Here is a 19898-nt window from a genome sequence, read left to right as displayed (position 1 = left end):
CGAAATTAATTAAATGTTGATTAGAATTTTTGTTTACAAATATTGAAAACGTGGCAGGAATACATTCTCACAAGGGAAATCGGAATTATTGACAATCTTGACTCTTTCAGTTGGTTCGTTGCTTTCTAAGAGAACTATCTGAGGATACCTTGTCTTAGAAAGAAACTCTTGCAAAATTAAAAAAAAAAAGTCAAAAATCAAAAGTTAGTTGTTCACTTTTGTGTTGAAAGTTGGTTGTTCACTAACTTTAAATTTAAATGATCTGTTTTTTAACTTATTTGATCGAATAGAAAGTATTCATCAAGATAAACACTTTTTCATTCAAGTTTGAATTTTATATGTTTTAAGGCCAAGTTGGTTATTTCTTTGTTAAAATGATAAAAACTTTAACACATGTTCTAATTCATGAATGGAAAAGTTGTTTTTTTTAATGCACCACTGTTAGTCATACGTATTTGTTGCAAATCACTGCAACAAAGTGTATAACATACCGATGATAGTTATATAAACAAATCAATCATGTAAACATAAACAGAAGAAACGTCACACATGGACCATTTTTAATTTACTTCACAAGCAAAAATCAACAGAGTTTGCCCGGTAAGACTAGTTCTTGGAAAAGGTCAATGTGCATCAAGCTGATGAATGGCGAGTTTTCTCTGGTTGTCATTCATTGATAAGAAGATTGTTGTAATTCTTTTACATGTTTAAATGTCAAATTGTAGTTCACCTTTGCGCCTATTTTTGATTTTGGGTTCACTCATGTTTGTACATTGGGGTGTGCCGAATTGCAACTTTTTTTCTAGTTTCAGAATGCCTGTAGTCCAAAGAGCTGCTTTTGAGTTAAAACAATCGACATAATTTTCGCAGATTTTTTTTAAAAACAAAGACGGCAAAGCGATAGGAGTAGCAAGAAAATAGTCCCAAACAGAGTATTCTTTTTTTGTGAAATGAATCTAGCTACACTGCCAGCTTTTCCGTCCAATTTTTAGAAATATTATTCTAACAAGAAAGTTATTGATTTTAGAGTCTTTAAATGTTCTGATGAAATGCTTAAAATTGTAATCTCTATCATACCAAATTTTTGTTCAGCTCAGGCCAACTACTATTATGTGGTAGATACAGATAAAGTTGCATCTATCTCCACACATAAATAGGCCAATCGTGGTTTGCTCCACAAGCGGAATGTGTATCCCCCTTAAACGGCAACGCTTTTACAAAAAAAAAAACTAACATTTCAAACCCTCGCGTATTTGTGTTGTTGAATTATTGCTAAATAGGGTGAGCGCTCCTACTTTGGACCTAGAGCCTAATTTAGTCCTAAAATGCCGAAAAACGGAAATAATTCATTTTGTTTGCATAGATTCAAGACACTCCAATGCAAATAATGAACTCTTCTTCTTCCTTTATCCAGTCATACCACTATTCACCATAAAAAGTTATTCTAATAACATTTTCAACGATTTTAAAAAACTACTTTCTCTTTGGTGGTAAAACAGACAACTCAATTAGTGAGAAGCATTCCATGAATTCAGAGAGATTAAGAATAAATTACGTTATTTAACAGGCCAAGTCTAATTTTAAAGGAAAACCACCATTGCTGTGATAAATATGAACTATACTATCAATTTTTCATAAAATAATAGAGAATCATTGTAAACCCAGAAAATAGCTAAAGGGTCCAAAAATAGGAGACTTTCGGGCATGATGTTCCATTTTTAGGCCTGACATTAATTATTTCAATACTTACCAATCAATCAAGGTGCAAATTTTCATAAGGGAATAATTAAGAACCTATATTAAGCATTTCCAACATTTTTTGTCAGCTTTAGGTTAATATGTTACAAGTAAACACAAAAAACCTTCTAACTATTATGCTGCTGAGAAATATGCTATTGAGGAAAAAGTTTGAAATATTCATAACAGAGTTTAAGGTGTTTATATGAATCATTGAACATCGCTAATATTGGTTCATGGTATTTTTTTTATTTAGAATAAAATATTTTGCTAGGTTTATGATGTTTTTTCGAAAAATCTTTTTTTTTACTGGCAATTAAGATCTAGATCCAATAAGAGGTACAAGTCTAGTACCAAAACAGGAACAGTAGGTTCAAAGTAGGAAATTTTGATAATCCATATCTCTATCCAAAATCAAAGATAAAAATTCTCATTGAAACTTGCAGATAAGACTATTAACTACGAATGGGTTTTCTGAAAACCATAAAACACCCGTCAGTGTATGATAAAAACATGAGTTTATTTAAACCACCGCTTAAAGGGTCCAAAGTAGGGCAACTAACCCTATGAAACAAAACACAGCGAATAAAAACCATTCTTTTGAACAAAAGAATTTTACCCAGTTTTTTATGGATTTGGACCACTGTGCGGCAGTAATTCGAGTTCGTGAAGAAAACAAGGGTCTCAAAACATCAGAGAAACATTTTTTGTGTACAAATAAGATCTGGTTCCATTTTTTCGATTAATTCTCGATTAACCTCTCAACTCGCTTGCAATTACTATTGATATGTCCTCTTAACAAGCCTTTTCAATTTCAAGCTGTCTTCTCAACTCACTTGAAATTTATATCCAGGCTGTTCTCTCAATTCGCCTTTACATTTTCAAGCTGTACTCTAAACTCTCTTGAAAGTTCTATCGATATGTTAAGGCTGTCCTCTCAACTTGGCTTTTCAATTTCAAGCTGTCCTCTCAACTCGCTTGAAATTTCTATCGATATATCCAGGCTGTCCTCTCAACTCGCTTTTTCAATACCAAGCTGTCATCTCAACTCGCTTGTATTTTTCATCGAAATGTTGAGGCTGTCCTCTCAACTTGCCTTTTCAATTTCAAGCTGTACTCTCATCTTGCTTGAAATTTCTATCAATATGTCCTGGCTGACCTCTCAATAAGCCTTTTCAATTTCAAGCTGTCCTCTCAATTCACTTGAAATTTTTATCGATATGTAAAGGCTTTCCTCTCAACTCGTTTCTTCAATTTCAAGCTGTCCTTTCAACTCGCTTGAAATTTCTATCGATATGTCCAGGCTGTCCTCTCAACTTGGCTTTTCAATTTCAAGCTGTCTTCTCAACTCGCTTGAAATTTCTGTTGATATGTTAAGGCTGTCACCTTTACTCGCTTGAAATTTTTGTAGATATTTTCAAGTTGTCCTCTCAACGCGCCTTTTTTTATTTCATGCTGTCCTCTTAACTCGTTTGAAATTTCTATCAAAATGTCTTCTTAACTTCTTAACTTAACTTCTTAACTAGTCTTCCCATTTTAAGTTATCCTTCCAACTCGCTTGAAATTTTTATCGATACGTCCAGGCTGTCCTCCCAACTCGTCTTTTAAATTTTATCCTGTTCTCTCAACTCGCTTGAAATTTCTATCGATATGTTCAGGCTGTCCTCTCAACTCGCTTGATATTTTTATCGATGTGTTTAGGCTGTCCTCTTAACTCGCTATTTCAATATCAAGCTGTCATCTCAACTCGCTTGAAATTTTATCGAAATGTTCAAGCTGTCCTCTCAACTTGGCTTTTCAATTTCAAGTTGTCCTCTCAACTCGCTTGAAATTTTTATCGATATATCCAGGCTGTCCTCTCAACTCGCCTTTTCAATTTCAAGCTGTACTCTCAACTCGCTTGAAATTGTTATCGATATGTCCAGCAAGTCCTCTCAACTCGCCCTTTAAATTTTAAGCTATTGAAATTTCTGTTGTTATGTCCAGGCTGTCCTCTTAACTCGCTTTTTTAATATCAAGCTGTCCTCTCAACTCGCTTGAAGTTCTTATCGATATATTTAGGCAGTTCTCTCAACTCGCCTTTTAAATTTTAAGCTGTTCTCTCATCTCGCTTGAAATTTTTATCGATATGTCCAGGCTGTCCTCTTAACTCGCTTTTTCAATATCAAGCTGTCCTCTCAACTTGCTTGAAATTTCTATCGATATATCCAGGCTGTCCTCTCAACTTGCCTTTCAATTTCAAGCTGTCCTATCAACCGGCTTAAAATTGTGAACATGGTCAAGCTGTCGCTTAACATTTCAATTTTATTCCTTTTTTAAAACAAAACCTGACTTACGCTGAATATTTTTTAACCGCATCAGTTCCAGTTACGGCATAATTTCATATCTCGCTCATGTGCTATTTCAAATAATTTCAGCAATTTATATTTAACATAGTTTACTCATTTTACGACATATTTTCGTATCGGGTAACAAACTGCGTGATTTTAATGCAAGTTTGATGAAAATTGTTCCAGCATGAATCGTTTATCACATTTATTTATCTTTTTGGTTCAATAGAATTGTTTCTGACATTTCTTACGCACACTTGCTGAGCGTGTACATAAAGGGTGATACGGTCAAAATTTGGTCAATCTCAACTTGACGTATGTCTATCAATTTTGCATTTCAAAAACCTGAACAGCCCTCATTTTGAAGGTGTATGTGTGTAGAATGTTGCTCCTATTTTGATTTTGGAATTCACTCTTCAGTTGTCAAAATGCTGTCCAAGGAAGGAGAGCAGCGTATCAAAATTTTGCTCATGCATCGCGAAAATCCGAGCTACTCGCACGCAAAGCTGACAAAATCGCTAAAAATTGCCAAATCAACCGTTTCAAATGTAATTAAAGTGTTTGGGGAACGTTTGTCGACAGCCAGGATGTCTGGATCGGGGAAAATCGAAAACCGGAAGCCGCTGAAACGACAAAGAGAGTTGCAGATAGTTTCAAGCGAAACCCTAACCTCTCTCTCCGAGATGCCGCAAATAAGCTGGGTGTATCGTCTACAACCGTGCATCGAGCCAAAAACGAGCCGGACTATCGACTTACAAGAAGGTAGTGACTCCAAATCGCGGTGATAAACAAAATACGACGGCCAAAGCGCGATCCCGGAGGCTGTACACGATGATGCTGACGAAGTTTGACTGCGTGGTAATGCACGACGAAACCTACGTCAAAGCCGACTTCAAGCAGCTTCCGGGACAGGAGTTTTATACGAAAAAATGAAGGGGAAAGGTAGCAGATATTTTTAAGCACATGAAACTGTCAAAGTTCGCGGAGAAATATCTGGTTTGGCAAGCCATCTGTACCTGTGGCTTGAAAAGCAGCATTTTCATAGTTTCCGGGACTGTCAACCAAGAAATTTACGTGAAAGAGTGTTTGAATAAACGTCTGCTGCCTTTCCTGAAGAAACACGGTTGTTTCGTACTATTTTGGCCGGATTTGGCATCTTGCCATTACGGTAAAAATGCCATGGAGTGGTACGCCGCCAACAACGCGTAGGTGGTTCCCAAGGACAAGAACCCTCCCAACACGCCAGAGCTCCGCCCGGGCTATTGTCAAGCGGAACCTAAAAAAGACCAAAAAACTGCTACGGACGAGCAGCAATTCAAGGCAAACTGGCTTTCTGCGGCGAAGAAGGTGGACAAAGTGGCTGTACAAAATCTGATGGCAGGGGTTAAGCGTAAGGCCCGGCAATTCGGATTTGTAAAGGCGGAAGCCTAACTGAATTTTTTTCCTGAATTTTATACTAATTAAACTTGAAAAAGAAATTTAATTTGATTTTTTAAATAAACGATTTCACCGATTTACACGCGTTTTTCCTCGACCAAATTTTGACCGTATCACCCTTTATGGGACCTCAAAAACTCTCGGTACAAAAAAACGTGCAGCCGGTCGACGAACATGTTCGTTTTTGAGGTTGATTGTCCCAAAACTGAAAAGTGTTGGTGAAACAACCAGCATAATATAAAGAACACTACCAGCCGCAATTAGGACTATTGTTTTTAATGGAATTTCTCGTTTTTCGATGTTTACGCAAAATTACTTGTTTCGGTCGCCAAATTTGCAGAGGAGCTTCCAGGAGCTCCGAAACTCGGAAACCGTACTGGAGACAGAGGGAGGCAACGTTACACGTTTTGTCTATGTATCGTGTGACCAACATCTTTCAAATAAGTGGTCGTGAATCTCGTTTTTAAGCTTTTTTTCCTCGGATTTGAGCTTTTTTTACCTTGAGAAGATAGGAGACGAAAGCTTAAATCTGAAGAAAAAAGCTTAAATCTGTCAAAACGAGGGGAAAAACAGGGGAAATCCGAAAGATGTGCTCCATACGGTTTGAATAGCGTTGCCGCCGTCTGATCACGAGATGCCGGAGGAACGACACACACACACTGCTGACTTACTCTCTTTCTCGCCGACTTAGCGACTGCGTGCACGCTTGGGGCGGATGACCCGATGTCGGTTTAATCCATTTACACAAAAACCTTTCTCTTCCTTCATAAGTGAATTTAATTATTTAAAGTCAGACTGTATGTTCATATCAACTTTGTAGTGTGAGATTAACACGTATGTAAGAGATCATTATTCTGGATATGCAAAAATTTTGAAAAATATGTACCCTTTCATAATTAACTCAAGGTCGAAAAGATCTAAAACCAGCGTACATCTGGTCAGAAAATCACCGTGTGAGTTCTCACACGGTGTGAAAATCCCGGAACGGAAACCTCAATCAACCGGGCTGGTTCCCATAACGTAGGTATCGACTTCAAGAGCCACAGAAGACCGGTCAGCGATTGGGATCTCTGTTCCATGGATCAACCCAAATGAAATGGCTCGAGTAGTAATGGTGGTGGTAGTGTTGCAAAAAAAAAAATGCTTCAATCGACTGGAATTTTCTGAAATCCACACTACCGTCGGGCCGGATGTGTGAGGTCACATCACGGAATCCTTTCCTGGGTATGGTTGTTATTGCTGCGCTTCGAGCAGCTCGGAATGTTTCTCACACTTTGGCCGAAGCGTGCTCGCATATTTGTTACACTCTGGTCGGTTCCAGTCAACGCCGATAATTTCTCATCGGTCAGTCTGCCGGTCTGTTTTTTGAGAAAGAAGCATCCAAACAAGAAAGTGCAACCTTTTTTGACTTTGTTGGCTGCATCGTGGACTTTGGGAATGAATTTTTCTTGGGCTGATACTTTTTGATTATAGGTAGTTCGAATGTGGTTTTGCTGAAGCCACTGGACAGATGCATGGCCAAGAAGTTTTACTGAGAGCAAGAGCTTGGAACAAAAAAAAGATAATCAAGTTAGAAGCACTCAAGCGTTTCGTCACATGCAGGACCGGCAGGTGCTCGTGGATAAAATTTTTATGAGCTTGTTTGCTTGTTGTCGAACTCTGGAAAAAATATTGAGATATTTTTTTATCAAACCTCAATTTTGTAGGTTAAAAAATAAACAAAAATCGAAAATGCAATATGATTCAGAGAAGCAATCAAATGTAGGAAGATGTTTTCTTTTTATTCAAATTGCAGAATTTAAAAATAAATAATAATATTCAAAAAACGGTATAATTTCAATGGTTCTTAAAAAAATCAGAAACAAACCATGAGAAACTTGTTGATGGAGCCCAATCTTTCAACCACTGAACCGGAAAAAGAGCATAACAAACCTTAAACAACAACGTCAAGCTTTGTTAGGCCGAACCGAAAACATGAGTCGCAAACTTGCTATTTAATTAAAGATTCGAATCAGCCGGTAGCTCACCAGCAGAGACGCCAAGTTGAAAAAAAAACCAGAGATGAAAAAAAACTCTAATGTTGTTGTTCACTCGTCGTCGCATCGCAAGCACATAATGACGTTTCGTTTTTCTGTATGGGCCCCCTTCCTATCGGTGGCCCAAAATCTGCTAGACCTATGGACCCATAATTATTGTTGTTTTTTTTGTTGCGAAACTACCATCATGTCGATTGCAGCAAAACGGGGGGACTCAATTAATTTACTCTTACTAACGAAAGGGGAGCGAGCGGGGTCATGATGCCAATTTTCTCTTTCAATTTCCCATATATTCAAGAGCCGATTTGAGAAGTGGGTTACTTGAACCAAACTTTCGGTTCAACTAAGTAAGACGTCATATATCTATTTGAAGATTTTCCTCGTAGTCATCGGAAGCAATCTTTTTTCATCGTTTCCGGAGATGAGACACAAGTATGTTGTTTTTCGCGATTTCCCGTTGATTTTTCGCCAGAGCCAACTGGAGTTCATAGTTGGACATTTTTTCTTAGTGCCAAATTATTTACCCCATAGGTACATATAGGTAAGGAATGTTTCTTCCCACAATAAACATAACATAAACAATGAAGGTATATTAAAGTTCTCTTTTGTGAATAGCTTTCAAGATTCAATGAAATGCTTCACATCATGGATAAGCATTTGGACACTCGATTAAATCAACTAGTTTCATGGACATGAATAAAAGATACTTATATGGTCATCAAATGGGTGCACAGACCTCCTTATATACAAATATTTACATGAGGGTGGCAGCCAAATGGTTCATGTCAAGTTTCGCATACCGACCATATTCATTTTGAAGATTGTCCCAAAAAACTCTGACCTGTGCCCAATTTCAGTTCAATCAGTAAGTGTTCTTCAAAACGCTTAAAGTTCCAGTTTTAACCATTTTATTCTTAAAAGGGCGGGACCAAAGGTAATCGTAAAAATCAAAATTTAAATTTTCAGGGACAGTTTTCCTGACAAAAACTTAGAAAGTTGAGTTTTCGCATTTTTTTCTCATCGATATAACACCAGTTCTTGGCATTTCCTGCATTTCTGAATTATTTGGCTTTTCCTTTTGTCCCTTTTTGTGATTCTTGAGGGTAAATAGAATTAACTTTGAGCGCTTTTAGACTCCCCTAATGAAGTACGATTGAGCTGAAATTTTGCACAGGCAGTCTTTTGGGCAAATCTTCAAAATGAGTACGGTCGTTTTTCGAAATTTTATTTTGTAATTCGTGCCATACATCCATTGCCACCCTAACTTACATCAGGGGCGGTCCTAGAGTTGGCTCTTGGGGGGGGTGATTTTCCAAATTTAAAAAATCAGTCAATATGAAGGAACGTAATATCTGGTTAACAAACGACCATTTTAAAAGAGCGAAAAGTGGCGAAGGGGAAGGGGGGGGGGGGGGGGGTTAGTGAAGGTTACCACATTAAAATGAGTGCAATATTAGCTGCACACTGCTTTTGCTCCCCCACTCCCATTTCACTAAACAAAATCAGATGTTATTATTTTTTAGTTTTATTAGTGACACTTTACCATCTTCGTGGTATTCGTGTCAAAAATCAGATGTAAAGAAAGAATAATGAAATCTTTAAACAAACTTTATCAATATTTATAGAACAACCAGCAAATCTATAATATTCACTGCAAAAAAAGTGTTAATAAAAACAAAATTGTCATAATTTTTAATTTTGAAATTTAATTTTAATTTTTTTTTTTTTTTTGGAAGTTTGAAATTATCATTTCCAAAGATTTTTGCATAAATGACATTTTACAAATGAAAATTATACGCACGTCGCTGAGTTTTTGAATAATAATGTTAGGCCAAACAAAAAGGTTTAATTTTTAGTTAAGTTTTGGTTAATTACTGCTATGAATTTCAAACTGATTAACGGTGATTAAATTTTTCATAGGAGTAATTTACTGAATAGTGATTTGAAAATTTTGTAATATTATTTTTAATTTGGAAACACAATCCTCATTCAAGATTCTGGTTTTGATTTTTCAAATACTCAATACAAAAAATCATAACTCTAAATATAAATTTAGTTGAAATAAGATTATTTAAATCAGATACAGAAGAATGAAGCTTCTGGAACTTAAATTTAATTGATTTGCTCTTTAATTTCAGTTTATAATAAAAAAAAAATTCAATTTTAAATATACTGAATCAAATAAAATAGCAACAAATAAATTATAAAGAAAGTAAAAAATCGTTTTTTTCTTCATGTAGATACCGATTCATAATTAGAAATTCTTGAAATGATATTGATTTATGATTTAAAAACATGGAATGAAGCCATTAAGGGTTAATTTAGTGAAAAGTATTTATCAATTGCAATTGAAATAGCCAAACTCTCATATGTAGATTATCAAACTTTAAACTGGATTTAACTTAAAATTTCAAAATCATTATGCGGATGAGCTGAAAGCAGTTTCGGCAATATAATTGGTGTAGATCTTGAAATTTAGCAGTATAAGTCAAAAGTCATAAAAAGCTCATTCGAATGTAAGCTTGATCGATTGCCTTGTTACCGAAAATATAATCAACTGATAACGGGATACTGTTAATCCACAAGATAAAAAAAAAATAGGCAAACTGATTTTGGAAAATTTATGCGTCCTTAACTGGATTAGTTTAGATTTTAGATTAGATTTTAATCGATCAATGCTAACTGATGAAGCAACTGACCTACATAAACAACAAATAATTATTTTGAATCTATAAATTATCATTTATTCATTCAACAATGCAGGTTTTAGGGAAAAATGCCACTAAGTGGAAAATTTCCGAAAGAAACGATACAGATTTTGTTCCCAATAAACAACGATTTGAAAAAAATAAATTGAACTTTTTTTAAATTCTACAATTTTGTTATCAAGAACTCACGATAAATTACTCACCGTCTTTAGAAAAAATGATCATGAAGTTAGAACCATTTTTCTAAACCTTTTTGGTACTATACGCTTTTGATCAATTTTAACCTTGTATTTTAAAAAGTTATACCGGAAAACAGAGCAGATAGAAAAAATATAAATTTGCATTCAGTGATAATAATGCAGACAAAGTCGGTTTTTTCATTGCAGCTCGAAAAGTATGAATTTTATTTCCTTATGTTAAAATTGGGAATATAGATTCTGAGTGTTGAAGATGCTTTTAAATCTCTATCCCAAAATTCCAAATCCTTCATATTTAAACAGTTTTCATAAATAGTTTTTATTCCTTTTTATCTCTAAGAACTCAAAGAGAACGCATAAATTACTATAACTGCCCACAGTCTTCTTTTGATTTATTGTTGCTCTGGCATCTCTTGCGTTTTAATAACGCATTAAATTTCATTTAGATATCTTTAAATGGTTTTTAAAACTTAAACTCTAACTTTAAAAATTTAAAAAATTCATATTCAATTTCTTTATGGTTGTATGTACTTAAATCTTTTTACGGTCATCAATTACATGAATGCGTGATGTGATAAATTTTAAATCAAATTAAAACAAATTGGATCTAATTTTTTTTCGGAATTTCTTAATATATGTAAGTTATTTTTAAGTTTCATAATTCACATTTGAATGATTTAAAATCGAGGGAGAGATGAATTCGTGTAAGAGAAAATTGTCAATAAACCAAACTGTAAACAAAAGAAAAAATACAGAATTGGAAATTATAATTTATAAATATTTAAATTTCAGATTCGTCTTAGCTTTTTATTCTTGAAGTTAAGTTTTAATATAATATTTTGTCCCTATTCCTCCGGTTTTTGAGATATTTCTAACTACAAAGAAAAATCCTAATGAGTTACTTTCCGTTGCCGAATCTTCCTTGAAAATGGGTTTCATGCGGCATCAACATGATGTATATAACGATTAAATAAGAAAGATTAGAAGCTACCAAAGACAGTCAATTGAAGTCACACGTTTCTTAAGCGCATACTGGAAAACTGACTTACTAATGGAGAATGTGACTACAATTTGAATTTCTCAATAATAAGGCAATTTAACACTTAAAGTCCAAGGGTATTTTTTCACTTCTTAGAATGACCAAGATCTGTAATTCCATTACACATGATAGTGATTTCTGAAAATTAATGGGAAAAACCAATCTTATGATTCCGTACATATGTATATCGTTTGAGTTTTTTTTTATCGAATAAAAGGCATTCAATGTATGGCTTCAGAAGAAAAAATATTCAAATATTTCAGTGTTATAACAATATTCACTCCCCTATAGGGTCAAATATATTTGACTTAATGGGGGATGAATGAGGGAAAAAATGAGAGATATTAGCGACAATTAAAAAAAATGTCCCTACATTTCATTACCTAGCTCAAATGTTAAGTAGATAAATGGTTAGCAAATTCAAAGTCAACACTCTAAGTAATTTAACAGAAATTGATTGATAAAATTCGGTCCAGAGAATTGCAAGTTACAGCTGCTTGAGTTTGGTAGATCAACTTTTCTTCAATCTTGAGCCTTGAAGTGATAAACAAACTATTTTTTGATTAAACACCCCCACGGAGTGGAAAATTTTTGAAAATTCAAAAGCACATCTACTAAGGGAAGTTCAAAGTTTTTGTAGAAATTTAAGCATTTACGGGTATTTTGTAACGGTTTTTTGCCGCTTGGGGGGGGGGGTGATCACCCCGATCACCCCCCCCATAGGACCGCGCCTGACTTACATAGTATATCTGGTGTAAATAAAATATCTAGAGAGGGCCAGACATCATTAAATATTCAAATTTGTCCGTTTGATTTCTAAACTATCTAAACTCTTGTAAGGTTACAAGCAAATGTAAATCAAAATAAAACGTTAACTTTACACACAATTCACTCAAAAAATGCTCTAAAACTTTCATTGATCATTGGGTTATTTCACAAATTTTCGAAAATCAACCTATACAAAGAACTTAAATAAACATTTATTTTGAAAGAGTGATGGGTGGGGAGTAAAAGGATGCTTCACCCTACCCCTTTTGCTCCAATTTGATCTCATTGAACTAAATTTAAGGTATTTTGAAAAATTTCAAAATTAAAGAAGAAATTTAAATTTTTTTAACCCATTTTCTGTTTATCTTCGATATTGATACAACTTCAATCTGCAAATCCCGAATTTTTTCGTGCACAAAAATTGACTCATGAGCTCAATGAGGAATCTTTCGTTATAAATGTAATTTTATTGATTAAAATAATACACCTGTTGTTGAAAAGAAGAGAATTTTAAGATAGTCTTCATCAATCAATTTTTTTCAAAGCTTTTCAATATAAGTTCAAGGTAATTACAACGTAATTTTAATGATTCTCGATTCGCTACACTCGAAAACCAAATATTTCAGATAAGTGTTTAATTAGAATTATTGCTCTGAAATTAGAATTGATTTAATTTAATTATTTAATTATCAGAATAGTGATTCGAAAATCACTATTTCTTTCTAAATCTAAACTTAAATCTGAAAAAAATTATAAAATATCTTTATTTTAAAATTTTACTCAATCTGCAAATAATGAAATGAAATTTTAATCATCTGTTAAGAATATCAACAGAACTGCAAAAACGAGGTTATGAAAAGAAAGAAAAATGGTTTTTATGCCTTGTGTCCTTCATAATTTCTATAATTTTTTTAAAACTATGTTCTACAAATAATTAATGAGAATGAAGTGAAGTATCAATTTCTTATAGCAGAAGGCAACAAAAAACGCATTGGTGCACAAAATTCAAGAGATAATTTTGACTGATTTGGTAGTGTTGAACAGTTTGAGCACTTTTTTTAAATCACTGTAAAATGTTACAAAGCCATTGAAAATAAAGGCTCTGAATGAATAATCAACTTTGTCGATGACTGCGAGTAATTTTGACTCCTATGAACAAGTAACATAAGTGTTATTGTTGAGTGAATTCAGTTGAATCATTCAACCAAGTAGGCTAACAACACAACAGAGTTATTGTTGAGCTTTTTACATGTCTGAATCTCAGATATTTTTAAAAACAAAACGTCTTCTACATAGATGTTCAGTAAATTGGAATTTTTAATATCAAAAAATTTTAAACGCTCTTTTGTGATGTCAGAAATAAAATAGTTTTATCATTTTCAATTGAATTTTGAAAACATTGTCGAATAACAATTTTTTTTCTAACTAAAGTATTGTTTCTCTAAATATAAAAATCTATGCTAAATCTTGATCCTTAAAAAATAAAGGAAAATAAACAGATTTAAAATAATTTTTTTTTGGTTTCTATGCATTATGATAAAACTATTATCATTTTTTTCATTCAGAGGCAATTCAGTAAATATTAAAACCCATAGCACCAAAACTAGAAGTGATAGACTAAATCTGACGAAATTTTCGAATTCATGACGCAAAAACCTTTCAAAACAGTAATTAAAAGATATGCTCTAAAATGCTGTGTTCTTGTGAAGGAGCAATTGCAATATTCATTTTTTTTATAAGCTGAAACTGGATCACCTCGATCGCCTTCCCCATAGGACCGTGCATGTATGTATATGATTTCATAATCCAATTTTTTAAACAGAATTTACGTTAATTATTTGTGTACATTACAGAAAATGGGGTTGGATTTTGCCAAAGTGGGGTCCACTTAAAGAGTCCATAAAATTTTTGAAGGGGAGTTTCGAGGGACGATTTATCGTATCCTTCTTTAAAATTTGGCTTGGTGTTTAAAATCAGAGGGCCTCCATAGAAATCACGCTTGATCGATTTTCGTCGCAATGAAGCGTACCGATAGGAAAATTAGAACATATGTATGAATCTGTGTAGGTGGCCCTCAAAGTCAAAAGGGTATACAGTTGCGTTAAAATAAGAATTAAATCGCATGAAGCAGCCCACTCGCTTCCAAATTTAACCAGCTGCCATTTCTGGCTGGGTTGATAGTTTTTCATGAATTTTTACAAAACCTAGTTCAACTATTCAATTAACACTCTACAAAATTTGAAGACTGTACTATGATTAAAAAAAAGATACAGCTATTCTCGTAAAACGGAAATTTGAGATTGCTGCATAAAATACGCTGTATTTGTTGAAAATTTTCATTGAAAGTACTTTAATTTGGCCAAAAGATGTAAAAAATTTTCATCTAGTACCAGGCCGAGATTAATCAAAATCGATTGACGTGATCATCATGGGACTGGTTTAAAATAAGTTCATTACTGTCCAACAGGCGATTTCATTCTTTTTTGGACGGATGTTGTTTATAGAGTAAGGTAGACAATTTTTTTTCAGCACGTTTCCAGGCCGGACAAATTCGGGCCATTTTATACAAAAACTTGGATAAAGGCCAGCATTTGATTTCTAAATAGACGATCAAATCTCCGGGTAATATCCGGGCAAATTTTGTCAAAACCCAGAAATTGCTCAGCAAAAATCAAGAAAAAAAGTTTTTTTCTGAATTAATCGACAGATTTCAAGTCGCATTTGAAGCTTTTAAACAACCTTTCATGATTATTTTTATAAAACTTGCTCAAAAATTTCGTTTTCCAGGAAAAAAAATACAACAAAATTTGTTTATCTTGTTTATTTTCCCAAAAAAATAATAAATCTGGGCTTTTTATTTTTTAATAAAATTTTAGCAACCGGGCCGGGCTGGACTGTTTCCTAATTTCGTATTAAATATCCAAGCAAACCCGGAGAAAACCGGGCAATCTGGCAATCTTAATATAGAGTTGATGCTACTTATCCGAACGTCTGGATTATGCTCCGAACGGAAAAACATCTGAAAAAAAAAGACAACTCAGAATTCCTATATCTTCTAATCGCTTTGGCGCATTGAAGTTATTTTATTTATTTTGAATTTGTGAAAAATAATTCTTTTCAAACATATATAAAAATTGGGGGTGAAATGGAAGTTTCAGCAGTTTCAGCCGTTAACCTGGAATTTCGAAAGAAATTTATCTTTTACATTTTGCTTTGAAGCGTTTTATTTCAACCTAAGTTGAACCAATTTTCGAAATTCAAATTTTAATTTTATTGTGGTAACTTGATCATTATTTTCACGAAAATCGCATAATATCTTAGATGTTACTGTTATTTGTAATATGAGAATGAAAAAAATCCAAAATTTCAGAGTGCTTGTACCCGGCCGAAAGGTTTTATTAATTTTTTATTTGGTCATCGTGGTTTCTCTAAAATGTTTATCACAACTGCCAACTTTTTATGCACCCAGTGAGAGATTAAAATGTCAACAATCGATTGATATGCTTTTATGAGATTTTATTTGAATTTGTAGCAAAGTTTTCCGATTTTACAGAAATATGTCAGGTTTTTTCAACGTTTTGTAGCAAGTGAGTATACAGCTTCACGCAACGCACAACCCACCGGGAAAACTTAAGTCGAACAAAATCTATGGCTCTCCCGGCCATGCTCTCAGCAGATTTTGCGAGCCGAGGGTACAGTGCAGAGATTTCAACTATCATTGGGTACATATATAAAAATTGGGCAGGTTTTTTCTTCTTTTTTTGTGTTAGGGATTCCAGAGTCATTCCAGAAGATGAAAATCCCGTACAAAAAAAAAAATTGAAAAATGCTCGCACCATAACAGCCAGGTACGAAAACGATTTTTATTTAGTTTTCATTCTTACGTTACGAATAATAGTAATATCTGAGAAATTATGTGTATTCAATCAATAGTTATCTATAATTTTTTTTAATACTCTTATTAGTTATTGATTCAAAGAGTTTGTGAATTCAACAAAGAATAGCTATTCCTTAATAATTTCGTGCATCTTATTTTTTTCGGACTTGAAAATTCAAATTAAATAAGATTTTTTATCCAAAATTTGGGTACTTCTCTATAGATTAACGACATGTTGAAAAGAATCAGAAGAGGTTCAGTCAATTCGGTCGCTAAGTTTTTAAAGCAACAAGGGGAGAGTCCACCAGGCTTTGCTCTTTTAGAAGCATCAAGATTTCTTAACCCTTTTTAAACATAACTGTTATATTTTCATTTATTGAAAGTCACACACTAAATCTGAAAAGAATGAGAAGTATTTTCTATCAGGGTCAAAGAACGAGGTGTAATTTTTTTTTTTTGAAAAATGTAGCAATGCTACCGTCTAGTGTATATCGGGACGGAAAGTTTGAATTTTTAATTTGCGTTTTTCAGAATCAAAAAACGATTTTGGGTTTTGTTTAACATCTTTTTCAATTTTCTGATTGTTTTTTTTTTTTTTCAAAAGAACTTTAGACACATTCCACGCGCTTGTACCGCTCAAAAGTGTTTTTTATCCGCTCGCGTATAAAAAAAATCTCAACCTTGTCTATAATTTTGATAATTCAAATCACACAAAACCATCGGAAAAAAGAGAGAAAATTTTATTAAACATGTTTCATATGATTTTGAAAATCAAATTTTTTTGTTGGAAAAAGTTGTTATTTTGACAAATTTTTCAAAATAATTAGTAATTTATATGGATTTATAGGTTTTGAAAAAAAAATTTAATACACCAAAAAATACTGCTTCATATTGTAGAAAAATGAATTTGTGTATATCCAATGTGGTTGTTTTGAAAAGCAATCAAAAATAGTCGGAAATGAGTGATTTCACGTCACAAAAAGGGTTTTTTTTTTTATTTTACGAGCAAGTTTTGACATTTTCGGACATAAAAAATGAGATCTTCTTTGAAAATAATAAGACGATTCTAAAAAACTAAATTTTAAAGAAATCGGTTGGAATCCAGCTGAGTTACAACAGCGCGAGTGAGTGAAACTACGTCACAAAATTTGATTTTTTGTAAAATTTCATGAGGAAGAGCATATTTCCTGAAAGCTATTTTGACCCTCCAGATGGCCGGATTTTTACAAATCGAAATTAATTTAGTTGATTTTTTAATAAGTTCGTTATTTAAAAAAAAAAGAAGATAGAATAAAAATAATTTTTTTTTGGTGAATCTTTAGATGAAGACTGTGAGAAACAGCAGTAATTTTAAAGTATGATCCCTCAATATGTTGCTATTCAAGTGCCAATCAAAATAAGGAAAAAGGTAGGTGAAGATACTGAAAATTTATGATTGTAAATGTTGGAACAACAAAATATCGTTTTTAAAAGTGTATATTAAATTCGAAAGCTCTAAAGAATGGTTCAGAATAACTTGATATTTCGTGACGTGAATTCAGTTAACTACCCTGTTCTGTTTAAAATAAGTGAATTCACGTCAAAAATTTGAATAAGCTTAACTTTGTTCGTTGTAGATCAAACAAAAAGCTACGCTCATCAAATTGTGGGTATTTGTTTTTTCTACCACTTATTTTAAGACAGCAATATTCTATTTCCACAGAGAGAAAAGGAAATTGTTGGCACTGAAGTGAAAAAGGGTAAATTCTAGCGTGAATTCACGTTTTAAAAGTAATCGACCACAACCAAAACTACATAAATTTTGTAATGACCAAATTATATTCGTTTTGGAGAAAATTCAAATTGCGACCGTTTGCTACAATTTATTTTTATTTCCAAGTAAATTGGTTGACTTCTTGAATGATAACAGGTTAAAAAAAGCCTGGAAAAGCGATTTCACGTCACGGTGGAATGTGTCTTTAGAGCATCAATTTATATAATTTTGATGATTTGTGAGACTTCTATCACTTCTGTAGACTCAACCGTCTCCATAAGCTTCACCGTCTTCGGCAAAGTTGTAGCCAGAAAGTTTACCAGTAGGTTAGCTCCATATATTTGAATTTCATTTGTTTTGCCTGAGAAACAAATTATTCAAAATTTTTTGCGTTTTTTCATTCAAAACTTTAAATAAAAACACGGGTACTAAAATCTCATTTCAAAATCTGCAAAAATTCAGTCATTTGTTCTGACCATAAAGAAAACTTTTTAGACTATGTATTCACAGGGTGTTTGAAATTCGAAAAAAGTTGTAAAACGACACACTCTACTGCTCAATATAGTCTCAGTAATAGGAGTTTTGTTGATAAAACAATGCCGAGTCGTGCTAAAAATAGCATCGGTGACTAAATAGTAATGAAGAAGAAGATTAATGTAAATAAATTGATGGTGTTGTTTGAATTGTGTTTAGTAATATTAAAATGAGCCTGGACTCACTGGTATATTTTTACACCTTTACTTAATTTGCCGTGATTTTTTCATGTTCGAATGTAATGGTAAGAGGAAATAGGACTAGACAAATTGACATTTCAATTCATTGTGGTTTCGATAAACTTACTTATTATTCATTTTGCGGTTAGCCTGCCTATCCTTCATTCCAGGTAACAGACTTTGATAAATTACTTTCATATTCCTTCAGGCTCCTTACGAATAGACGAAAAAAACTCCAAACTCACTCCCACCCAAGAAGCTAAAGTAAAAATAGAATATTTGTCAAATTAGTCCACCCAACTAATGTAGTAACATGCGATCCCGTTGGTTTCCGCGATGTTGTGTTTTTTTTTGTTTGGAATGTGCTCATCGCTAAACTGCGTGACGGATTTCGAGACAGTACACTAAATGTAAAATGAGCGCCTTGCGTGTTCTCTACCTTCCTGGGGGCAAATTTATTACTGGCTCCCCTACCCTTCGGAGTTTGTTGACAAACTGATGGACTGTAACGGTTGTTGTTCTGTGCGGGATCGTTTTTACTATACTAACTACACTAGTTTACAAAATTAAAAAAAAATCGTGAACTTGATTAACTGACCAACATTTTTAATGTAAAATCGGGCGCTGAATCCGAAAATGAAATTCAAAAAAATCTCAGTAGAACCGTTTTTGAGTTATGCTCAAAATATGAAATTTCGAAAAAATTAAAAAAGTTCTTGTACTTAGATTAAAATATCTCGGACGGCATAACAGTAATTTGAAATCCCTCTTTTGCATATTGAAGGTGAATAAGTTTTCTATCGATCATCTCAACACTGTTTTTGCGTTAGACCAACAGTATTGCTGATATTTGTGACTTTATGAGAAAAAAATTATAAAAAACGCATTTTCATGAGAAAATTTTGTTTCAACGAAAGTTTTAGAGTCAATGGTTGCATTTAAAAAATCTGATTTTCTTTTGCGATTGAATGTCAATTTAAAACAAAGATTTCAAGTGGTTATTTATTAAAATCGGCTGAAAATTGAAGAAGTTATGGCTACTTTACCATAACTAAAATTTTTGGAGTTTTTAATAATTTAACGATTCGCAGTACACTTATCATAGTATACGAAGAATGAAACATGATAAATCTCACTCGCACCAAGTCAAAATTATTTATAAGCTTACCAGGAGGTCCCATGCCAAGTTTCAGGAAGATCTGACCATAGGGAGGGGTTGTTTAAGTCTCAAACGTGAATAAAGTTTTGAGGTGTTTTGTCCGGAAGGAACGAAAAATACTGGTTTTTCATCAATAACTTTTTC

At 33.3% G+C, this 19898-nt stretch overlaps 1 protein-coding gene across 1 annotated transcript in view; it reads left to right on the top strand.

Annotated features, from left to right (window-relative positions):
• Positions 1 to 19898, top strand: part of LOC129753425 (uncharacterized) — a 117538-nt gene that overhangs the window by 8008 nt on the left and 89632 nt on the right. The window lies entirely within an intron of this gene.

The sequence above is a fragment of the Uranotaenia lowii genome, chromosome 3, assembly GCF_029784155.1.
Source record: "Uranotaenia lowii strain MFRU-FL chromosome 3, ASM2978415v1, whole genome shotgun sequence".
Lineage (NCBI taxonomy): Eukaryota > Metazoa > Arthropoda > Insecta > Diptera > Culicidae > Uranotaenia > Uranotaenia lowii.
Note: the sequence above shows the minus strand (reverse complement) of the source record. Positions and strands in the feature narration are given on the sequence as shown.